The 5,328-nt window shown below is 47.4% G+C and overlaps 1 long non-coding RNA gene across 5 annotated transcripts; it reads right to left on the bottom strand.

Moving 5' to 3' along the window:
• Positions 1-268: 268 nt before the first annotated feature.
• Positions 269-2,608, bottom strand: LOC127007716 (uncharacterized). 5 transcript variants are annotated; one of them, XR_007760465.1, is made up of 4 exons: positions 2,518-2,608; positions 1,518-1,717; positions 1,293-1,367; positions 269-892 (listed from the first exon to the last, which is right to left on the bottom strand). It is a non-coding gene; the product is annotated as an uncharacterized LOC127007716 (long non-coding RNA). The 5 variants fall into 5 exon arrangements; XR_007760469.1 differs by lacking the exon at positions 2,518-2,608 and adding an exon at positions 1,818-1,957; XR_007760470.1 differs by having other exon boundaries at positions 270-892; positions 1,293-1,342; positions 1,543-1,717.
• Positions 2,609-5,328: the final 2,720 nt, after the last annotated feature.

Raw genomic sequence — 5,328 nt, forward strand, 5'->3', positions numbered from 1 at the left:
TGTGTGTGTGTGTGTGTGTGTGTGTGGAGAGAGAGAGAGAGAGAGAGAGAGAGAGAGAGAGAGAGAGAGAGAGAGAGAGAGAGAGAGAGAGAGAGAGAGAGAGAGAGAGAGAGAGAGAGAGAGAGAGAGAGAGAGAGAGAGATTTCATAATAATTCCTTGGGTTTTCTCAGGTATTGTAAAGTATTTATATGTTTTATTATTCATATGCAAGTGCAAGCAAATTTACGAATGAAAAATCTACAAAAGTAATTTATGACAACAAAATGATTTGCAAAAGCCACACCAAAACCTTCCAGCCACAGCAACAAACATAACCCGTGCTGAGGCTGAGTGCTGAGTCGCTGTGGTCACCTGAACTCCGTGTATCAAAGCTGGTCAATATGTCCTCTCCTCCCAGCGTTGGTGACATATCTAGTATTGTTATCTATACTCATTACTTGACGGAGAAAGCAAAACAACAGTGCCAGAACAAGCAGGAACAAAGGGGGGCCGCGGCGGCAGGTTTCCCTCCCTCCGCGCCATCCTTCACTTCCATCCCAAAACTTGCAAACACTGCGACGAAGGCTGTCACCGCCTTGTTCATCGATTATAATATCTCGAGAAACATTCGCCGAGCCTCCTGAGTTTTGAACAAAACCCTTGAGGCGGGCGAGGATGCCTCTGGCGCGGGGCTCGAAGTGGAGTCGGCTGCCGGCCCTGGCCCAGCAGAGGGGCAGCCGGCGACACCTTCCCCGAAGAGGCCGCCTCCTCCTCGACCCCTGCCCCGAGGCATCCCGAACTGTGTGCCCGCTGATTACATGCCAGCACACAGCACGCCCGTGACCAAGACGAAACCGGTACACTATGCGAAACGATACGCCCGTAACCTATGCGAAACGATACGCCCGTAACCTATGCGAAACGATACCCCCGTAACCTATGCGAAACGATACGCCCGTAACCTATGCGAAACGATACCCCCGTAACCTATGCGAAACGATACGCCCGTAACCTATGCGAAACAATACTCCCGTAACCTATGCGAAACGATACCCCCGTAACCTATGCGAAACAATACCCCCGTAACCTATGCGAAACAATACTCCCGTAACCTATGCGAAACGATACGCCCGTAACCTATGCGAAACGATACGCCCGTAACCTATGCGAAACGATACACCCGTAACCTATGCGAAACGATACGCCCGTAACCTATGCGAAACAATACCCCCGTAACCTATGCGAAACAATACTCCCGTAACCTATGCGAAACGATACGCCCGTAACCTATGCGAAACGATACCCCCGTAACCTATGCGAAACGATACGCCCGTAACCTATGCGAAACAATACGCCCGTAACCTATGCGAAACGATACGCCCGTAACCTATGCGAAACAATACCCCCGTAACCTATGCGAAACAATACTCCCGTAACCTATGCGAAACGATACGCCCGTAACCTATGCGAAACGATACGCCCGTAACCTATGCGAAACGATACTCCCGTAACCTATGCGAAACGATACTCCCGTAACCTATGCGAAACGATACGCCCGTAACCTATGCGAAACGATACGCCCGTAACCTATGCGAAACGATACGCCCGTAACCTATGCGAAACGATACGCCCGTAACCTATGCGAAACGATACGCCCGTAACCTATGCGAAACGATACGCCCGTAACCTATGCGAAACGATACGCCCGTAACCTATGCGAAACGATACGCCCGTAACCTATGCGAAACAATACTCCCGTAACCTATGCGAAACGATACGCCCGTAACCTATGCGAAACGATACGCCCGTAACCTATGCGAAACAATACTCCCGTAACCTATGCGAAACAATACGCCCGTAACCTATGCGAAACGATACGCCCGTAACCTATGCGAAACAATACCCCCGTAACCTATGCGAAACAATACGCCCGTAACCTATGCGAAACGATACGCCCGTAACCTATGCGAAACGATACGCCCGTAACCTATGCGAAACGATACTCCCGTAACCTATGCGAAACGATACTCCCGTAACCTATGCGAAACGATACGCCCGTAACCTATGCGAAACGATACTCCCGTAACCTATGCGAAACAATAACCCCGTAACCTATGCGAAACGATACTCCCGTAACCTATGCGAAACGATACGCCCGTAACCTATGCGAAACGATACGCCCGTAACCTATGCGAAACAATAACCCCGTAACCTATGCGAAACGATACTCCCGTAACCTATGCGAAACAATAACCCCGTAACCTATGCGAAACGATACTCCCGTAACCTATGCGAAACAATAACCCCGTAACCTATGCGAAACGATACGCCCGTAACCTATGCGAAACAATAACCCCGTAACCTATGCGAAACAATAACCCCGTAACCTATGCGAAACAATAACCCCGTAACCTATGCGAAACAATAACCCCGTAACCTATGCGAAACAATAACCCCGTAACCTATGCGAAACAATAACCCCGTAACCTATGCGAAACAATAACCCCGTAACCTATGCGAAACAATAACCCCGTAACCTATGCGAAACGATACGCCCGTAACCTATGCGAAACGATACGCCCGTAACCTATGCGAAACGATACGCCCGTAACCTATGCGAAACGATACGCTCGTAATCTATGCGAAACGATACGCCCGTAACCTATGCGAAACGATACGCCCGTAAGCTCTGCGAAACGATACGCCCGTAAACTGTACACAAAAAACTACCCCGAAGCGAAAAATAAACTCGACTCACTCACTCACTCGTTTCGTATAGTGTACCGGTTTCGTCTTGTTCACGGGCGTGCTGTTTGCAGGCGTGTAATCAGGAGGCACACAGTTCAGGATGCCTCGGCCCACAAACACTAGACTAGTAAACTCGGCCCACAAAACAATGGACTAGTAAACTTGGCCCACAAAACACTGGACTAGTAAACTCGGCCCACAAAACACTGGACTAGTAAACTCGGCCCACAAAACACTGGACTAGTAAACTCGGCCCACAAAACACTGGACTAGTAAACACGGCCCACAAATACTGGACTCTAGACTCGGAGTGAGTGAGATTGGGTAGGTTGAAGGAAAGAGTAAGGGAGATAGGGTTGATCGAGAGAGGGAGGGGTGGAGATTGGGTAGGTCGAGGGAGGGAGGGGGGAGATTGGGTAGATCGAGGGAGGGAGGGAGGGAGATTGGGTAGATCGAGGGAGGGAGGGAGGGAGATTGGGTAGATCGAGGGAGGGAGGGAGGGAGGGAGGGAGGAAGAGAGATTAGGTAGGTCACAAGCAAAACTTCAGCACGTTTTTTTCACACGCTACCGATGTAAGTTTGAATAAATATAAAGAGCATAAGTAGTCTGCAAGAGGCCGGTTGGTGTATATAAGATTGCTCCTGTAAACCTAACCCCACCTTTTTTCGGCCCACAAATCACTGGACTCTAGACTCGAAGGGAGGGAGGAAGATTAGGTAACTTTAGCACATTTTTCATACGCTACCAATGTAAGTTCAAATAAATAAAATAAAAACATATGGAGTCTGCAAGAGGCCGGTCGGTCTATACAAGGCAGCTCCTGTAAACCTATCCACACCTGATCTTACCATTCATGAGTTTATCCAACCTTTTCGTGGATATAACTGTCCTATTGGCATTCACAACATGACTGCCAACCCTTACCCACTTATCCACCAGGTCGGAATATATCGGAAAAGAAGGAAGGAGGGAAGGAAGAAGGATGAATGGGAGAAGAGAGAGAAAAATAATGGAAGAAGGAAGGAATGTAAGACGGAAAAAATTGATAAAATGTAAGAAGCAGAGAGAAAGGGCGAGGAGAAGGGAGGGTAGAAGAAGGGAAGAAGGGAACAATGAATGAAGGTGGAAGGAAGAGAGGATAAGGAAGAAGGGAGAAAATGAGGGAGGAGGGAATAAAACGAGATGAGAAAATAAAGGAAGAAAGAAAGGAAGAAAGAAACATTTGCAAGATATTTTTCCGTTTTGTTTCTTTTCTTTCTTATTTCTTCTTCCCTCCTCTCTCTCTCTCTCTCTCTCTCTCTCTCTCTCTCTCTCTCTCTCTCTCTCTCTCTCTCTCTCTCTCTCTCTCTCTCCAGTCCATTCCTTCCTTCACGCCATAGACACATCTTTGGTCAGACTGAGAGTTATTTTTTGCAGAGTAATCTTGTTGAGAAGAAGCCTTAGCAGATGCTTGTATTTCTTCACCTCGTTCTTCTCCACATTCTTCTCCTCCTCTTCCTATTTATTTCCTTTATCCTCTTCCTCTTTCTCTGTATCTCTCTCCTCCTCTTTCCGCTTCTGTTTATCTCTTCCTCTTTGTTTTCGTTTGTCTACATCACCTCTCTCCTCCTTATTCTTCAGTCCTCCTCCTCCTCCTCCTCCTCCTCCTTCTCCTCCTCTTCTTCCTCTTCCTCCTCCTCCTCCTCCTCTGACACGTGCCATGGTTGATTAGCGAGCAGTAAATAATCAGCCAGAAAGTTATTGTTTTTTGTTGTTATTTTCTTTTTTGTTTTGTTTTCTTGTTAAAATCATTATCTCATTGCTGTCTTCATTATCATTCTCCGTTATTCGTTATTTTTGTTCATTATTGTTGTTGTATTTACGTTATTTTTTAATTTCTTTTCATTATTTTTACTTGAATTGATTTTATTTAGTGTAGATATTTTTTTATCTTTCTTGTTTGTATGGCTCTATTAAACTACTACTACTACTACTATTACGACTACGGCTACTACCACAACCATCACCACCATCTACACCGCCACCTACCATGTTCCTGTCACTACCTGTGTGTGTGTGTGTGTGTGTGTGTGTGTGTGTGTGTGTGTGTGTGTGTGTGTGTGTGTGTTCCTCAGGTTTCCCGTCAACGTAATCCAATATTAAGTGTTAGTTGTTCAGGGGGAGATTTGTGGGGCGTGAGAGGGAGAGAGAGAGAGAGGGAGAGAGGGAGAGGGAGGGAGAGAGAGGGAGAGGGAGGGAGAGAGAGGGAGGGAGAGGGAAAGGGAAAGGGAGGGGGATGGGGAGGGGTAGAGGGAGGGAGGAGACGGAGATGGAGAAGGAGGGAGAGGGGGAGTAAGAAGGAGGGAGAGGGAGAAAGAGGGGAAGGGAGAGAAAGAGGGGGAATGAGAGAGAGAAGGAGAGAGAAAGAAATTGTAGCGTAGCCGCTCGCTGGAATGACTCCTCTTCCATCTCCTTCTCCTCCTCCTCCCCCTCTTCCACTTCTTGAATATCCTATCTCCCTCAATTCTTCCACCTCTTCCTTCTTCCTCGCCTCCATGTTTTAGCCCATCATCACTCTCCCTCTCTTTTCTCCTTTCCTCTTTTTCTCTCCTAGTCTCCC

Source organism: Eriocheir sinensis, chromosome 4 (assembly GCF_024679095.1).
Source record: "Eriocheir sinensis breed Jianghai 21 chromosome 4, ASM2467909v1, whole genome shotgun sequence".
Taxonomy (NCBI): Eukaryota; Metazoa; Arthropoda; class Malacostraca; order Decapoda; family Varunidae; genus Eriocheir; species Eriocheir sinensis.